The sequence below is a fragment of the Peromyscus maniculatus genome, chromosome 20 (genome assembly GCF_049852395.1).
Source record: "Peromyscus maniculatus bairdii isolate BWxNUB_F1_BW_parent chromosome 20, HU_Pman_BW_mat_3.1, whole genome shotgun sequence".
Taxonomy (NCBI): Eukaryota; Metazoa; Chordata; class Mammalia; order Rodentia; family Cricetidae; genus Peromyscus; species Peromyscus maniculatus.
Window position 1 is genome coordinate 64,900,471 of NC_134871.1, and position 19,458 is coordinate 64,919,928.

A 19,458-nucleotide genomic window follows, 5' to 3' on the forward strand; every position below is an offset into this window, starting at 1 on the left:
CATATTATATATTTTATGAAAATGTCTTCATGAAACCCAGTACATGGGCAATGAATATATACAAATAAGAAAGAAAGGAGAGAGGAAGGCAGGAAGGAAGGAAGGAAGGAAGGAAGGAAGGAAGGAAGGAAGGAAGGAAGGAAGGAAGGAAGGAAGGAAGGAAGGAAGGAAACAGATGCTGGCCAGGGGAGCAGATCAGTGCCTTGCTCAGCCATTATCAGAGAAGCTTCCTCCTGTAAAGACAGGAACAGAGATGGGAAGAGCCAGACAATATGCCCAGTGTGAGACCTCAGAACACTCAGTCCTAAAGGGAGTGATTCCATCAAATCTCTCCCCTCACAGCACAGGCAACCTTGAGGAAGAGGAGGCAGAAGGGGTGTACGAGCCAGAGGGGCTGGATGAAACCAAGGAAACAAGGTCCTCTGAATCAACAGGATCTATATACCCAGGAACTCACAGAGACAGAGCAGCATGCACAGGCCTGTACCGGATGGGGTCCTAGAGCTGAAAGAAGTGGATACGTCCCTAACCAGGAAGCTGTCTCCAATTGATAACCACTTACAAATAAAAATTTCTTTTTTCCCAAGGGGACTCCCTAGAGGAACAAATCACTCTTAAGGGTAGACTTCCTGCCTAGCTGTAGGTGGCCAACAGAAAATGAATTCAACAGTGACTTTGGAGGTTCCTTGTCTCATAAACTGTCAGAGCTTTTGAAAAACTTTATCTTATTTTTAATTTTTATTTTATTTATATATTTTCCTCTCTTTATAAGAGTTTCTTTACCCTACAGGTCCTCTGTGTATATATTATAGCTTCCAGTTTAGTGTTTTTATGAGATTCCTGAGTGTGGGAAAGAGTGGGTTTTTGTGTATGTATCTGTTCCTTGTGCCTTTTCTTAAGCTCTTTTCCTTCTGGTTCTTTGTTTTGTCCTATTCGAATGTGTTAGTTTTGTTCTATCGAATTGTATTATTTTTATTGTTACTCCTGAGAAGCCTGTTTGTTTTCTAATGAGAGATAGAAAGGGGATAGATCTGGATGTGAGGAGAAGTACAGAGAAACTGGGTGGAATAGAGGATCGGGCCACCAGAGTCTGGATGTATTATATGAGGAAAAAAATCTATTTTCAATAGAAAGGGGTGGGGGAGAAACAAGGTTTACAGCTATTTAACTGCCTGATTGGCTGATGAATGACATTCTCCTTGAGACCCCCTCAGTGGGCACTTGGGTGGCAACAAATGCCTGGTGTATTTTAATATGCTGTAGAATTTTAAGACAAATTTTAATTACACCATGGACACGTAAGCTTTATGCTTTTTAGTTTATATAACTTGACATGAATATTCATGAATTGGGACACCTCATTTAAGACATTGATTGAATTAATGCGAACCTACCTTGCTTCCATCTCAATGACAGAAAGAATTTAAACATAACTCAGAAACATGGAAGCGAGTTGTAATCGGATAAGATACACAGAGAAACTTGAAAAATACTTAACAGTTGAACTAACAGACGTTACTCTTACTTTGAAATGGTATTTCACACTGCTGATGTTGACTCTTGTCTGGGTTCTCTTCACACTACAGCAGCCTAACCTTAGGGTCATTATTTGGCTTTATGTTTTAGACTCTAGAACAGTGGTTCTCAGCCTTTCTAGTGCTGTGACCCTTTAACACAGTTCCTAAGGGGACCCCCAACCATAAAATTTTTCCATTGCTACTTCATAACTATAATTTTGCTACTGTTATGAATCATAATATAAATATCAGATATGCAGGATATCTAATATGTGACTCCCCCTCAAAAGGGTCATGAGTTGAGAATCACTACATAAACTGACTTTTGCTTTGCCATTTTACACTGTTTTCTTTGAAAGGACCTATCACAGATTTTTTTAATTCCACATAAGATACAAATTCCCCAATAAAATTGGTTTGGGAATGAATGGAAGGTGACCTTCTGATGCAAACAGACCCTGAACTTCTTCCCTCATATTTAATAAGGCCCACCTTTTATTTTAGCCATGTAGAACTTATAATGTCAACATACACTTTTAGTTCTGTCTATATGAATCAAAAAATTCTTGTACTCATTGTAATTTATATTTCCTCTCATATTTAAACAATAGCAATTGGTAATGTTGAAATCAGACATTTGCACTAATATTATTGTATAAATATATTGAATACCAAAGTTTGTAACCTAACTTTAAGAAAATTAGCTGCTTATTTAAAGGTGCACATTTAAATAATAGAATCCATACACATTTTTAAAAAGCCATTGTTCAGCTAATCCCCTTACTCAGCTAGTATTAAGAAATTTAATTTCATAAATACAACTACTAGAGAACTGGCTATAAATTTGGGGGAGCTAGCTGGAAAATACTACTACTTAATTATATAAATTATATTACTTAGAGACTGTGTGAAAGTTGCCCAGTCATGAATATTTAAAATGAAACTACTGATATGTCAGCTCTATAATGTGTGTCACATTATGAACTAAAATAACATATGTGTTTACTTAATAAACCCAACTGACTGCTAAATATTTTTTCAGTGTGTAAGTTAAAGTGTGCTTTTATCTTAGTAAATCCCATCAATCCAACATACCAGAATCTGGTCAACTGTACACTTATCTGCATGTAATACATCCTGTATTTTATCCGAGATTGAAAAGTGAACCTTTCTAACGAATACTCAGCACCCAAATCCAAAGGTTCAAAGCTTACTACACAACTTGGTAGCCTCAGCCTCTTCAAGTCCAAGGGTGGGTAAAATAGAAAAATACCTGATGCTGCGGGCCTTTCTTGCCCAGAGGGGGAAAGGAAATGGGGTGAAAACAATTCTCCTCATGCAAATTCTTGTGGTAACTTAATAGTCATGCAGCGCGGATGCGCTTTCCGCTCAAAACTCTTAATTCAAAAGACAAAACAGGCAACTTATGGGACAACAGGGCACCAAACAGAGTGGTGCAGAGAGGAGAGCACAAAGTGAGGGACCACGCACTCTCCACTCCCTCCTAAGCAAGAGCAGGGATGCTGCCCTTGGCCTAGGGAGAACCCAACCTGAGTGTTTTCTCATTTAGCTTTTGATCAGCTACTACGATCTTCAGTGTGCTAGGATTTATGTAGACTATCCATAATGCCAACCGGAGATGCTTTCCTTGTGTTTTATAAGAGAAAAACGTGAAGAAACTGAAAAACTGAAAAGCTATAAGGATGCGGGGGGGGGGGGGGGGGGGGGGGGACTAATCCAAACACGGTAAAGGGACTGAGATTTCTCAAAAAGAAATTAGAGAAATAGAACAACTATCCACAGCACACTTAAGAAATGTATCCTGAGCTCCTTCGACATGCTTGGTGCTCTGTAGGTAGCAGGACTCCAATGTGAATCTGACATGACTATTTAGTAGATAGACTCACACACAGCTCATTTCAATGGAAGAGGAACTGGTATTCTCTCATTGAGGAATTAATAAATACTAAACCAATGGGACCGGATGATCAATTTGGGAAGAGTGACAAATAGAGAGGCTGAAGAAGAAAACACTAAAGGGCTGGCCAAGAACCCAGACTCTAGATCACCGTGGGACATCTTCACACTGCGTCTAATTGAGAGGAGGCAGAGAAGGTTTCACCGGAGGGAGTAGATCTGAGTTACCCTGAAAGGCTGCCTAGGAGCTGATTGTGACCTGAGATCAGCCACTGCAGAGGAGGAGGCAGTAAGGAAACATGGCCAGTTCTTTCTCTTTGGCCTTCCTTTTTTGTTGCCAGGATCTCACACTGTGAATCACACACACACACAAGCAGCTGCAAAGTAAGCCAGGATGATGGCAACCTCAGAAGCCAGACTCCTAGAATTCAGAGTAGGAGAGAGGATGGAATTGGGGGTGAGGAGCTCAAGAAGGTTCCTCACTGTGGACCTCTAAGAGGTCTTCCAAGCAGGAGGCCTAAGGAGGACCAGTTTAGAAGGAAATGCTTGATAAACAAGTTCTGAAGAAAGAACACAGGCTTTTACTTTTTTTTTTTTTAATGTAGATCCACCATAAGGGAGAAATGTGATGGATGGCCAGAGGGTAAAATGTGGAAACTGAGACCTCAGAAGATCAAATATCTAACAGTAGGAAAAATGGATTAGTTCTATGCCCTGTTTTAACCAAGTCCTGCCTGTGGAAGTCTCAGAGTCTCAGGGATGGAGGTAATCCTTGTGCACACTGCAGTGGAAGACCAGCTCCAGATTTCCATAACTGAAAAGCATCTGTCATTCCCCAGGGGACTACCAGTACTCTTCTCCAACAAAACAGCAAGGAACTATGACTTTGTGATAGTGAGTTTTAATTTAATTGTATTCACATGTCTATAGGCAGAAAGGTTTCATTTCTTTCCTAATTTCAGTGTATATCTGTAAGTGTGCCTTACTTAATATACAACATTAAGTTCCTTGTGACTCAACTCTAGATGATTATGATTCCAATCATTTATCTGTCAAAAACACGATATAGCAATTAGGATATATTTTTCAAGAATCCATGTTGAACCATTGTATTTCATATAGCTTATTATAAGAAGAAGTGAAACTCCACATATTTTAATACATGAATCATCTAAGAAGATAGGTTTATTCATTCAGACATTTCACTTTGTGCATGAAGCAATTAGCCCTTTCTGGAGTCAGAACGGGTCACAGCACCATGGCTATGTCAACTTCGTGTTTTCATTGATGTTTCACTGTTGTTTGTATAACTCTGAGGAATGCCATAAGAATTATGAATTATGTAATTATGTCACCCAGCATCTCATGTGCACAGCCTGTTCAGAATTAACTAGCAACATTGACAACTTGGAGAAATTTAATAGGATGATATAATAGTAGGTATACACATTTTACCAAAGCTATGGTGAACATCACACATTACAGTTACCATAACTAGGAAGGAATCCACAAGAGTAATTCATGTTAATTACTTTTCCTCCCATCCATTATAACAACGCAAATAGCAACAAGGAAGACAAGAGGTGAAGCCGAAACAAAACTGACAGTTGTCAGTTGTTAAAAAGTGGAAAAAAGCCGGGCGGTGGTGGCGCACGCCTTTAATCCCAGCACTCGGGAGGCAGAGCCAGGCGGATCTCTGTGAGTTCGAGGCCAGCCTGGGCTACCAAGTGAGCTCCAGGAAAGGCGCAAAGCTACACAGAGAAACCCTGTCTCGAAAAAACCAAAAAAAAAAAAAAAAAAAAAAAAAAAAAAAAAAAAAAAAAAAGTGGAAAATGATTTATGACCACAGACTGAGAAACAGATAAGTGAAAGGAGCCAGTAAAACTGTGAAAATTCTAAACTGCACAATAAAATCCTGATTTACTGGTCTTTAAAGCCGAGCTGCGAACTATAATTTCCTCCAATGAATTTCAAATTAACTTCTACAATCTGGCATAGAAAAAATTCAGATCCAACTGAAATATTTTAGAATATATAATCAAAAGGGTAAGCCATATTTCATTCCTAAAGTCTGTTCGCTAACTATGTATTCAGTTTCTCTTTTTCCATCAGTGGATTAAAACTATATGTATCCGTTTCAATTTCCTGACACCTTTGGAGTGGCCCAGCACAAATAAAGTTAGCCAACAGCTCTGTAATTAGACACAAGACTTGTCAACAAGAGAGAAAACATGGCTGGTACTCGAAGCCTGATCAACTACCAAGGGCTTGTGAGGTCATGGATTTTAGAGAGGAATCTTCAACCACCCCTCTACTCAACCAGCATAATCTCTACTACATTCTAAACATGTGTCCTTATAACCACAGGTCAGAGTCGTCCTCACATTTTATCAAGGAAGCTTCTCTTTGCAACAGAGACCATTCAAGAAAACCCCAACCATTAAAATGCAGAGTTCTGGAGCCATCGACAAAGCTCTCCTACACCTAAGGCCCAGAGAACACTGCCGAAGACAGGGAGGTAAGAGCTGGAGGACCAGGGAGTTAGCTGTGAGGTTGTGTCTCTGTCTCCTACTAAGGTCAGAAGCTGCACCTATAAAGTCTCAACAGTATAGCTGCCTAAACATGAGCTGAATGAGGACAACAAGGACAGACATGCCCAAGTGGGTGGGGGAAAGCTCACAAGGCCTCAACCCTGCACAGACAAAGAACTACAGGCAACAAGGAATGCGGAGAGCGGGAGACAGTCTTCCCCAGGGAACAGCACATCAATTATTTGTTTAGTACTTAACTGTCTGCCCTGAAAACATACACATGACTATTGTTATATAGACTGAGCAGGTTATATTTAGGAATATATATATACATATACATATGTATGTATGTGTATACATATATACATATATATGTATATATCCATTCATTTGTATAACAAGAATTAATGAAATGAGAGGCCATGAATTTAAAAAAGAGCAGGGAGGAGTATGTTAGATGGCTTGGTTGGAAGAAAGGGAAAGAGGAAATGATGTAATTATATAAAATAAATATAGATGTAAATATATAAAATAAAAGTAAAATAAATAATCATTAAAAGAACAACAGCGACACCAAAAAGAAAAGTTAAAGGCACAAAGAAGATAAGCAGTAAAACTGACATGTCCTAGGGGACATGTGGTACTTATTGTTTCTTTAAAAAGCTTTTGGGAAGCACGAAGAGTCAAAGGTCTTTGGTTTGGTTAAATTGTCTATTAGAGGCATCATTTCCTACAAAGGTTTTGAAATCTGTGTTTCCTTGGAGGAGCCTTCTCAAAGATACCAAAGACACTGGCAGTTGTTTGTTAGTGATATACAAATGGAGCTGGCTGGAGAAGAAAATATCTCATTAACTACTATTATGCACACTGGAGCTTTATTACAGTTTAAGAAGGAAAAGAGTGTATCGCAAACCCATGTAGGGGGCGGGCAGATTCGGCAGACAGACCCACAAATGCTTCAGTCAGCTGAAAAGGCAGCTCAGCTGTGCATGCTCTGCCCAGTCCCAACTGTTCCCTAATCTGAACTTATTTGCAGTCAGTTCATAACATGGGGGTAGTAAAAGACTTATCCACTAGCTGACAGGAAGTAATCTCTCGGGGCCCTCTATGATGCTTAAATCTTGATGGTAGCACTGAACACGCAGCCCTTCTCTCTATTTGGTTGCATACTTTCAAAAAATGCATTTCTACTTGAGAAGTGGGATGGTGTCGCATTTATCATCCAATTTCTTGAGTGCTCAGCTCTACCCTGCATAATAAAAAACTCAAGGTCTGTTTTTTTTTTTTTTAAGTAAATGCTGTCCCAGCTTCCTGTTTGACAAACATAAGCAAACTAAATCTTTCTCAACCTTCTTTCTCTTTTAGTCTCATTTTTGGATTTTGAATCTTAATTATAAAAGTTCTACAGATTGGGTTTCACAGACCCTTCCTATAAAATGATCAAAGCATCCACAAGAAGGGCATGTCTGTTTATCCATATTATGGTAGTCAGCAATCGACATGAATGATAAAAGGAAACATGCTCAAATAACATCTCTACTTAGACAACTTTATAAGAAAATGCTTCCTCCCTTCTCCCTCAGAAACACCAATTTTATGAGCCAATGCTATTTGAAACGAGCAGAGTTTCAGGGTGCTTAAATAATTCACATACTCATCAATTATACAAGATTGCTTCCTTTAACTAAATCTCATTAATTGTTTGGGAATTTAGTTGTTTGCAAAACTAATATTAGAGTTTAGGGAACTAGATCCTGAGTGGAGGTGTTCAACTCTCCCTCCCATCCAGACATCCCCAGGCTTCTAACGGACTAAAGGATGTTCCTCTGGGGCGCCTCAATCTAAGTCAGCAGCCTATTCTTCCAAAAAGAGAACAGATCCTGAAATACCATAAATCCAGCAGCAGTGAGGATCCAGGAGGGAGAGGAGAATAAAAATAGCTTCCAGAATAGAATAAGAGGAAAAGTTCAAAATGCTGTGTCCAGAACAGCCTTTGGGTTATGAAGTCTATACACTGGGAAAACAAAGATTGGGTATTTAAAGGACACCAGCAAAAGGGGAAAGTCTGCTGCAGGCAAGAGGAACTCAGCGCTTTTGATTCTCGCTTAATTTTGCCCAATTAAAGGACAAATAATGGGCTGGCTAGATGGTGGCCATGGTAAAGGTGCTGGTCATCGAGGTTAATGACTTAAGTTCAATCTCCAGAACCTAATGCAAAAGGAAGGAACTGACACCCACAGTTGTCCTCTGAGCAGCACATATATGATGTCTCTCTTGGTAAGCATGTGCACACTGTATACACATGCATACCTACACACACATTAATTGACTTTTACATTAATTCATTAATGTAAAAGTTCCCTGAGTTACAACCTAAAATATACTCTGAAATTAATTCTATTTAACGAGTGTTACTATTCTGATTCCCCCTTTTCTCTTAATGTGTGTGTCAGTGTTTTGCCTGTGTGCACATCTATACTACTCGAGTGCCTGGTGCTCACTAAGACCAAGAGAGTGTTGTGTCCTCTGGAACTGGAGTTACAGACAGTCATGAGCTGCCATGTGAATGCTGGAAACCGAACCCAGGTCCACTGTAAGAGCAGCCCACGCTACAAACCATTGAACCATCCCTTCAGCTCCCTATTCTGACCCTTAACTCTGGTCCAATCTCCATAGAACAGAATTTTTTTGGAAAAAAATAATGCAGAGAGTTTCTTGAGTTTCCAGGGGATAAGAAAATAGATTATAATGAATGGTGGTAAGGAATTGAAGACAATACAGTGTTTGGGTCAATACCTACTTCCATTAGATTACTTGTGTTAATGCCTACTTTCATTGGAGTATTTGTGTTAAAATCTACTTCCATTGGAGTATTTGTGTCAATAACTACTTCCATAAGAGTACACAAAAAGTGAACAAAAATAACCATGAGGGGACATGTTTCATTGACAAGGAAAGTAGAACACATAATATAAAAAGGGAAAGTTTGCACATTGTCAAATATTTTAAAGACAGGATTGGAAACCATCTGCCTTCTGTAATGTGCTATCAGTACTGAACATCCAGCAGATTCAGTCAAAATGTGAACATTCACTCTTTGGGTTAATTTTTGAGAAATGACACCTTTTAGGTATGTGTTGTTCTAATATTACAATCAGGAGATTGGACACAAACGCTTTGTAAACTGTAAAGCATGATCCTCTTCAGTATAAGCCACACACATGAGTACTTCAGGAAATGACATGTAAAGACCCTGAGCAGGCAAAAACATGAACAGGGGCAGTGTTTGCAAGACAGCTCTATAAGGAGGGTATTTTTAAGGTGCAATTTCCTAAGAGATGCATAGCGGTACAACAGAAGCATGAATATATTGAGGGGTGACAATAACTGTTGGACCATACTTAAGGTCCATTCATGAGGAAGGAACTCATGCCTGGTGCATAAACTTGGCCAAGAACCTGTGGCTACGAGGGCTTAGACCCTAAGCAAGAACTAAGTACTATCATTTTGCTGGGATACAGTACCCAGCTGCCTTCTAAATACTTTTCCTTATACCTACAGGTTAATCCAGTTCTCAGCCCTCATTAGGGATAGAAGTCAAAAAAGGCAAACATAAATGATCAAAATGCAGAGAGTAAATGCCCATTAAATGCTTATCCACATATAGGGCACTTCCTCCCCTCACAGCTGTGGGAACATACAGGGTGGGGAGACAGAAGATTGTAAGAACTGAGGGACTGGAAGGACTGCTCTGAAAGTGTCTTCTGAACATGACAGGCAGTTGTACTCATGAACTCACAACAGCTGTGGTGACCTTCAGAAGATCAAGTCACTCAATATTCTAGCATGAAGGAGCAGGAGGGGGCTCACAAGGTTCTACTCATAGTTGAAAACCTACAAGCAGTTGATAGATACCCAAGAAGTAGAGGAAGTCAGTCTTCTCCAGTGTGTGGCACTACCTGGGTATAGGCAACATTAATTGGGCTCAGTGGGAGGGTCATGTGGAGAAGGGACCTAGGCACAAAAAATTAAAAAGCAAACTTGTGATGTTCACATTCAAAGAAAAGCAGAAAGCAGCAAAAGAAGACACAGGAGAAGCAAACCAGTTTCTAAAGACCTCGTGAGCAATGGCAGCCAAGACTGGAAAGATGAACAATTATAGAGAGTCTCCTTCCATGTAGGAAGTTACCTTCCCTCTTGTCAAGGGGCCTGAGCAAAGTGTAGGAAATACTGGACACACACATCCAGGAGTAACTATATACAACTCAGAGAGTGGATAGAGACCTTCCAGTGCTTCACAGAGGATGAGCACTTGAAAAGAGCACAGGCAGAGGAAGGCATTAGTGTAGGGTAGATCAGGGAGGGAGCGCCCAGATACAAACCAGAAGACAGAGGATCATAACATGCTGTGTGGCTGCATCCTAATAACCATCCAGCCAAGAAACCTAAGCAAGCTGGAAGGCATTGAGTACAAATGAGCTTACCACAGACGCATATTTAAATATGAAGAACATTTAAAACTCTCCGTTTCCCAGAAACATGCCAGGCCAATGGAAAAGAACTGCTGAGGGTAAGACTTGGGATTTTTATTTTCTAGCAGTTGAAGTACAGCTAGGCTAAAAAACGATTCTTTGTTATCCAGAGGAAACAAGATTTAGAAGAGAGAAAAGCATTAACATTTGAACAGTGCTAGCCACATAGATACTCAGTGGGACCATTATGTCCTATGTGAGCTGATAGGTGTCTGCATCTATTGCCTAAAAATAGCTAAACTGAGAAATAACAGGCAACTATAAATGTATCGCTGTTTCAATTTTAAACAAAATTATATCTACAATGTTTGGGTATACAATATTTTCTTTTTGTGTTTTTAAATTTGTATTGTTTTTCTTCTTATGGAATCGTACATATCATGGTATTTCAATACATAGAACCAGGTGTGCCGAACCAGTCAGAGTACTTGGCGTAGTTATCTCATTATTCACACACTATGCAACGGGCTGCTGTGAACAGTACTCTCCACTGTGTGCAGGGGGACAGTTCCTCTCTTGATGTATTTGAAGAATGTTCCCAAACTCCCTGCTCGTCCCTCCTATTCTCTGCTTTGCATTCAGTAATTACCATCATAGCCTCCTGTACTTTGAAATAAGCTTTTTAGCTTCCACATAGGAGAGAAAGCATGTGGGATTTGCTTTTGTCTAGCTTATTTTACCTAACATTTTATCTTCCAGATCCATTTTGTCAAAATGACAGTATTCCATTGTATTTTGTGGCAATCAAATAGTCCATTGTGTATATAAACCACATTTTCTTTATCTACCCACTTGTCAATGGACACTTGTGTTGATTCATTATTTTCTATTAATTAAAATTTTTCATTTATTTTACACCCTGACTGCAGCATCCCCTCCTCCCTCCTCCCATCCCCTTCCTCACCTTCCCTCTGGCCCCTTCCCAATCCACCCCTCCTCCACCTCTGTTCAGAAAGGGGCAGACCTCCCACAGGTGCCAACAAAGCATGGCCTATCAAGCTGAGGTAGGCTAAGCTCCTCTCCTTGTATTAAGTCTGGGCAAGGCAACCCAGCATAAGGAACAGGTTCCCAAAAGCCAGTCAAAGCATTAGGGTCAGGCCCTACTCCCATTGCCAGGAGTCCCATAAGTAGACCAAGCCACACAACCATCACATATACACAGAGGGCCTAGGCCTGTCCCATGCAGGCTCGCTAGCCATTGGTTCACAGTCTGTGAGCTCCCATGAGCAGGCCAGTTGCTTCTGTGGGTTCCCTTGTAATGGTCCTGACCCCCATGGTTCATACAATCTTCCTCCCTCAACAGGATTCTCCAGGCTCGGCCCACTGTTTGGCTGTGGATCTCTGCATCTGTTTCCATCAGTTACTGGATAAAGGCTCTCTGATGATAATTGGGGCAGTCACAAATCTGATTACAGGAGACAGTCAGTTCAGGCTACCTACCCATTATTGCTAGGAATATTAGCAGGTTCATTCTTATAGATTTGTGGGTATTCCCTTTGTATCAGGTTTCTACCTGATGCCAAAATGACTTCCCTATCAAGACATCTCTTTCATTACTCTCCCCCTCCATCCACCCCTCACCATGATACCTCATGTTCCCATCCCTACCAGCCCCCATTATCTTAGTCATTGTTACAGCTAGTACTACAGATGACAGGCAAGCATCCCCTCAAATATACTGGTTACACTTCTTCCAGATCAGTGGTTCTCAACCTGTGGGTTGTGACCCCTTTGGGCGTCGCATATTCAGATATCCTGCATGTCAGATATTTACACTATGATTCATAAAAGTAGCAAAATTATAGTTATGAGGTAGCAATGAAAATAATTTTATGGTTAGGGGTCACCACAACATGAAGAACTATTAATTAAAGGGCTGCAGCATTAGGAAGGTTGAGAACCACTGATCTAGATGTATAGTCAGAGGTGGAATCACCAGATAGTGCAGCTGATTTAGTTTTTCTTTGAGGAAATATCTACACTGTTCTCAACAAGAGTGGTGTTAATTTATACCCTCTAAGAGTATGTAAGAGTTCCCCTTTCTCCACATTTGTGTTTGCATTTGCTACTGATTGGTTTATTGGTAATAGTCATTCTGACTAAAATAAGAATAATCTCATTGTGTTTTGATTTGTATTTCCCTGATGCTTAAAATTATAATCTTTTTGTCATATGCTTATTGGAATATATATTTCCTCTCTTAAGAAATTTCTGTTCAGATCATAACGTAATTTCAGATTTTTCATTATTGTTTTTTTTTTAAATGCCTTGTGGATTCCAGGACTACTCTTCATCAGATGAATCACTACAAGTGTTTCCTTCCATTATGCAGGTTTTCTCCTCACTTGGTTGTTTCCTTGGCTGTGTACAAATTCTTAGCTTGATATCATTTGTCTGCTTTTGATTTTGTTGTCTGTACTTTGGAATCAGAGCAAAAAAGGAAAACAAATCAATGTTTATGCCAATGAAGTAGGTCCAGTATTTTCTTCTAGTAGTTTCATAGTTTCTGGTCTTACGTTTTGTTCTTTAATCTCCTTTGATATGGATGCTTCATAAGAAGGGTGGGACTGGTCCCTCGTCTCCCTGCTGCGACAAAAGCTTAAGGGGGGAAGGTTTACTCTGGCTCGGTTTCATGAAAAGTTCCATCATGGTGGGGAAGGCAGGAGTGTGAGGTCACATTCTGTGTACAGTCAGGGCGCAGAGAGTCAGAGGCAGTATTCCCTCATTTCTATATATTTATTCAGTACAGGACCCCAGCTCATGGGACTGTGCACCCACATTTATGGTTCTTCCTACCTCAGTTAAAAACTTACTGGAAATTCTCAGAAGTTGGTCTCCTAGGTGACTCTAAATCCTGTCAAGTTGTCAATCAACATTAATCATCACAGGGCTATCGTTCCAATGCCCTATAGTTTCTCAAGCACTATTTGTTGAAGTGACTGCACTTTCTTTAATGCATTTTGGCACCTTTGTCAGGAATGAGTCTCTACAGATGTATTGTATTAGTTACTGTTCTACTGCTGTGAAGAAACACCATAACCAAGACAATTCTTACATAAGGCAGCTTTTAATTAGGGGGCTTTCCTGAAGTTTCAGAGGTTTAGTCCATTACTATTATGGCAGGGAGCATGGTGACATGCAGGCAGGCTCTGGAGCAGAAGCTGAGAGCTACATCCTGACCCAGAGGCAGAGAGAGAAGAGGGAGATGGCTTGGTCTGGGCTTTTGGAAACTCAAAGCTTATCCCCAGTGACACACTTTCTCCAACAAAGCCACACCTCCTAAACCTTTCAAAAATTCCACTCCCTAGTGACTAAGTGTTCAAATATATGATCCTGTGGGGGAGCATTCTTATTCAAACCACCATATACATGACTTATTTCTAGGACCAAACTGTATTCTGATGAAATGTGTGTTCGTTTTCTTCCAGCTTCCTTGATTACTTATAGCTTTAGTTATTATGTAAGCATTGTATCATGATAACTCCAGCTTTAGTCTTTTATCTCAAGATAGTGTAAACAGGCTTTTCTTTGTCCCACCTCATCCTGTAGCCATTCCCAAATAATCATTCAGAGGCTTATATTAATAATAAATGTTTGGCCGATGGCTCAGGCTTATTCCTAGCTAGCTCTTACATTTAAATTAACCCATTTCTATTAATCTATGTACTACCACATGGCCTGTGGCTTACTGGTTCTTTCACATCTTGCTTCTTGCACAGCTCACAGCATCTGCTCTGACTTCAGTGTGTGGTCATCCACTGGAGCTTGTTAAACCTATCAGGAGCCACATCCTTAAGAAAAGTGACTCCTCCTATCCCAGCAACTATCAACTGCCAATAGGTCCTCAGCTAGGGGTGAGACTCATCAACACTTCCTTCCTCCACGGTGAGACTTTTTCTGCTTCAGCTTGTACAGGCCTTGCGCATGTTGTTACAATTTCTGTGAGTCTGTATTTGTAACTTCCCTATTGTGTGCAGAAAACTCTGTACTTCCTTGGAGACCTTTGCCGTCTTTGGATTTCATAGTCTTCCCACCTCTTCTTTGCCAGTGGTCCCTGAATCTTGGGAGAAGGTGTTGTGATGTCGATATTCTATTTAGGTCAGAGTACTCTACTGTCACTTTTGTGCTTCTTGACCAGTTGTGGGACTCTACGTTAATGGCCATCTATTACAAAGAGAAACTTCTCTAATTAGGTTTGAGAGATGCACCAATCTATGTACATAGTAACAAGTTGTTAGGACTCAGATTAATAGTCTGCCCATTCAGCAAGGTAACAGTAGATTCTCCCTATGACCTGTATAACTACAGGTTCTTGGCCTTGAATATTTGATAGCTATAAGTTCCATCTTCTGGACCAGAACTTAAATCCAATGTGAAAGTGGTTGACTGCCTCCATGACATTTGTGCCACAAATTGTACCAAAATTGCTCCAGTGGGCACAACTTGCCTTGCAGATTATAGGTCATAGAGTTCACAGCTGCGTCCAACCGATGTTTTCTTTTCTCTTCTGGCAGCACGCACAGCACTTCACAGCACCATGGAAGCTAGCGAGTGTGGATGAAGCTTCCAGGTCAGTAGCAGCTATTTCTCAGTGTCCTCAGTTGAGTATCAGACATCTTCAACAATTTTCTTTTCAGGGTCCCCTAAAGATGCCTTTCCCCCCAGACAGCAGGAAGTAAATTTAAGAAAATGACACCCACATTCCCAAGAAGAGGGGTGGGTGGTTTTTGGTCATTCAACGAGTTATAGATATTGTCATTGTTTTGGTGGTTGATTATAAGTTGTTACTGGAAATGGTCAGGAAAAAAAAAACTAAACAAAGGAGATTACATTCAGGGTTCTTGTTTGAAAAAAAAAGAAAAGAAGATATAGCTATGCTAAGATAAAAGGTAGATTATTGAATCTACGCTGAAAAAAAGAGAGATACAGAAATGATAGGATAAAAGGGTAGATTATTGAAGCTACCTTTAAAAAGTAACTACTAGTTTTAAATACTTTACATTGGATTATATTTTTGTATATTGTATACAAATTGTGTATATTGATACAAAGTTGAGATTATTTTTGTTAGAACATTCTGTACATACATTTCTAATCTTGTTCAAGGTATTGTACCTATACATCTCATTTAACAATGTAATACAAATTGCTAGTCCTTGAAAGTTATTATTACCAACTATTCAGGATAATAAAGAAGTGCAGGCTAGTCGGGCGGTGGTGGCGCACGCCCTTAATCCCAGCACTCGGGAGGCAGAGGCAGGCGGATCTCTGTGAGTTTGAGGCCAGCCTGGGCTACCAAGTGAGTTCCAGGAAAGGCGCAAAGCTACACAGAGAAACCCTGTCTCGAAAAACCAAAAAAAAAAAAAAAAAAAAAGTGCAGGCTAGTAGTTAGTTGCCTATTACAATGGAATGTGTAGTCATGTTAGGTATGTTTTCAAGGTCAAGCAGAGTTATATTTTGGATAGTCTTCAAACACTTCAGAGATCTGCAGATTATAGCATTTAAGATGTTTTAATAACATAGATTCCTTTTTTTTTATGACAATGTGTCATGACTGCTCCTGGCAGCACCCATCTACTTCAGAGAAGATTTCAGATACCAAAGAAACTCCACAGGGAGTTTACTTTCTTTCTGGCAAGTTATCAACTGGGCAAGAAAATGCCCTTGACTCAACTGCTGACTGTATGCTGTCAAAAATGGACAAGCAGGACACAAAAGAAAGGACTGCTGAACCTTGCCAAGACAAGGTAGGACAGCCCTTCAGAAAATCCTGCTTCACAGAAAAGTCTGTCAGATATGCTAGGCCTATAGACCAAAGATGAATGCCCCAACATTTCAGAGTAACCTTGGTTGACTGTCCAGGAAGCCAGCTGTTTCTGTCATTTCTCACATTTTTTTTGGAAGTTGCTTGTTTGCACCTCCTGTTTACTTAGGTAATATCATTTCCTTCTTGGTCTCTGATGAGTTGAAGACTAGATAGTTATAGTTTTCCTTGTTAACAAATTCAGAAAAGAAACTCACTAAAGATGTGTAAAGTATGTAAGTTTGAAAGACATCAAAAGATAGTTTTCAGTTGGTAATACAAGTTAGGATAGAACGTGAATTAGGTACAACATTATGGACTCACCAAAATAGGATAAACAATGGAGTATTTTCTCTGAATTTGACAAATGTTAATGGACTGGACCTTGTTAATATGATTCTTGACTGTATATATTGTATATCGTTATTGTACTCATTGTATACAGTTTTTCTTATATTAGTTATAACCTTCTTTTATTATTTTAGAAAAAAGAGGGGAAATGTGGTGATATTTTGTTGTACTCTAATAAAACCTGCCTGAAGATCAGAACATAGAGCCAACCACAGAATTAAACTAGTGGTTAGGCAGAGGTGGGACACACCTTTAATCCTAGCACTCCAGAGGCAGAAATCCATCTAGATCTCTGAGTTCAAAGCCACCCTGGACTACAGGAGATTAATCCAGTCTAAAAGAAACAGAGCCAGGCAGTGGTGGCACACACCTTTAATCCTAGCACTTGAGATCTCATGCCTTTGCTACCAGTATTTGGGAAGCACACATGCCTTTAATCTCAGCACTAGGAAGGTTGAGATAGGAAGTAAAATGGATGGGCAGAGAAAAGCATATAAGGTGTGAGGAGACAGGAACTATAGAGGCCTTTCGGCTGGGGACTCAGAGGCATTCAGTCTGAGGATTCGTGGAGACAGGATCAGCTGAGGAGTTGGTGAGGTGAGAAGCGGCTGTGGCTTGTTCCTTTGTCTCTCTGATCTTTCAGCATTTACCCACATATCTGGCTCGGAGTTTTTATTAAAAGACCATTTAGGATTCATGCAACACTATAATGTGTCTTAAAGGTGACCGCATAAAAGGCAGCGTGCTGAGCAATGCGTAGCTTCCATGGGACCTTCATGAAAATCACATAGTTTGCTTGCTGAATGCGACTGGAAATAGGCAGGCAGCTTTGGTTCACACAACCCAAATTCTTCAAAGGTGGGTAGCAGGAGAGCGCCAAAAATATCTATCCATTCGCCGAAAGAGCACAGGCAGAAATAAGGTCAGCTTTGCAAATTAAGTATTCAAACTATAAAGTCAAATGCCAAAGAGGGAATATTAAAGACAAGCAAAGAGACAGGAAGAGAGCAAACTAGTAAAATTCGGATTGCTCCACTTTCATGGGAACTGTGTTATGGAAAATGTGCACACAGTCATCAATAATTCAGAGACTATAAAAGGCAGAATGGTCCCTAGAGACAGAGAGCCTAGCATTAAGTTAATATTGCTCATCCACATTGCCCTTGCATGATTAAATCAGTCCCTTCAACAAAAAGATGACTCCAAGAGGATTGCCTCACATTTCATGACCACAGACAAGGATTTGAATCAAAGATGGGCAGGTAATGACCCTCTTGAAGTTGCCTGTCCCTCCGGTTCCGTCTCTCAACAGGTTTGGCTAAAGGCAAGCTGCTAAAGAAATTTCCCCAGGGAATTCTGCACAGCAGGAACTGTGTGCTAGTGGGAAGATAAATAATGCATTGTCAGCACCTTCAGAAGTTCCTCCTTACACATACTCCAGGTTCTTCCGCGTTGCTCCCCAATCCCTGCACCACCACTGCTTTCCAGAAGTACGCTCACACAATGAAGAGAGAACGCCATCGTTGTCACCATCCTGTTATTTTTTTTTTTCCTGAGTCTGTTTTTAAATATTTTTGCTGTTTTTATTTCCTCCGGCCTCTCTCAGCCTGGTCATAAGTAGCACGTACCAGAAATCACTGCCGTGCTGAGGAGGTGCCATTCACATATGTCATCTAAGATTCCATCTCTTGCGGAAGGAACTATTTTGTAGCATCCTTGGAGGGGAGAGTAAGAAAGATTGCATGTGGTCTGGGGAAGTATTGACAAGATAACAACACTGCACTTAATGCACATGATAAGGCAAAGTCACCATCAGAATAATAAGTGGCGTCCTCTCATGGACACTGAATCCATGAGAGGAGAGGTGATGCCAATATTCCCAATGAGTCGTGAAGAAGGGCAAAGGTCCAGAGTGAGAAGCAGCCCATGCTTGCCGGCTCACCACACTGTAAAACCTGCGCACATAGGATGCAAAACCCAGTGGGGAATATTTTGAAGTAATATGATTATCACTACAAAGATGAAAAGAAGGTCTATAAGCCATGAAAGCCAGGCAGCTGGAAGAGGAGCTAAATGACAAATTACAACATATACCCATGCACTCTGCAATGGGTAGTCCGAGGAAACTCCTGTCCTCCGCAAGAGGCTGGGGTCATTCTTTAAATAAAACGAAGATGCCCAGTGGTGGCCTTTCCTTTTTACAATCCTCAAAAATAAAATACAGTTAACATATGCGTACTGCTAAAGATCAAGTAAGATGGGACTTATATTTATTTACATCCTCCGCAGCAGGTGATGTTCAGGGAAGCCCACAATTATCTAGCAAAATTGATAGGTAGGAAGGGTAATTTTTTAAAAATTACACGTTAGGATGAATGGTTGTAAGATGTTCACAGGAAAGGAGCTATTTTAGTGGTTCCTGATACATTAATACTGAAGGTTCACAAATAAGAGGCAAGAAATGCCATGCAAGTCATAAGCCTGTGCGCTTTCATGTGAATGTGCTAGATAATGCAGGCAGACGGAGCAGAAAAGAAAATCGGCTGATTCTATGAAACAGAATGCATTACCAGGCTTCACTACTAACAGAAGACAGTAGTAGTAATAGTAGTCATAGTCGTAGTGAAGTAATGGTAACAGTAGCAGCAGCAGCAGCAGTAGGCTGAACTAGTAACAGAAGACAGAACAATCAGAAACTTGCACTACTAGAAAACTAACAAGATTAGGGTGGTCACTGCTCCATGAGAAAGAATGTACATTCATTCCTCAGATGGCTCCCTCCTGGGTAGCATATCAGCCAAAGACAG

General features: G+C 40.3%; 1 protein-coding gene across 3 annotated transcripts in view; it reads right to left on the minus strand.

Annotated features, from left to right (window-relative positions):
• Window positions 1-19,458, minus strand: part of Nell2 (neural EGFL like 2) — a 343,938-nt gene that overhangs the window by 152,348 nt on the left and 172,132 nt on the right. The window lies entirely within an intron of this gene.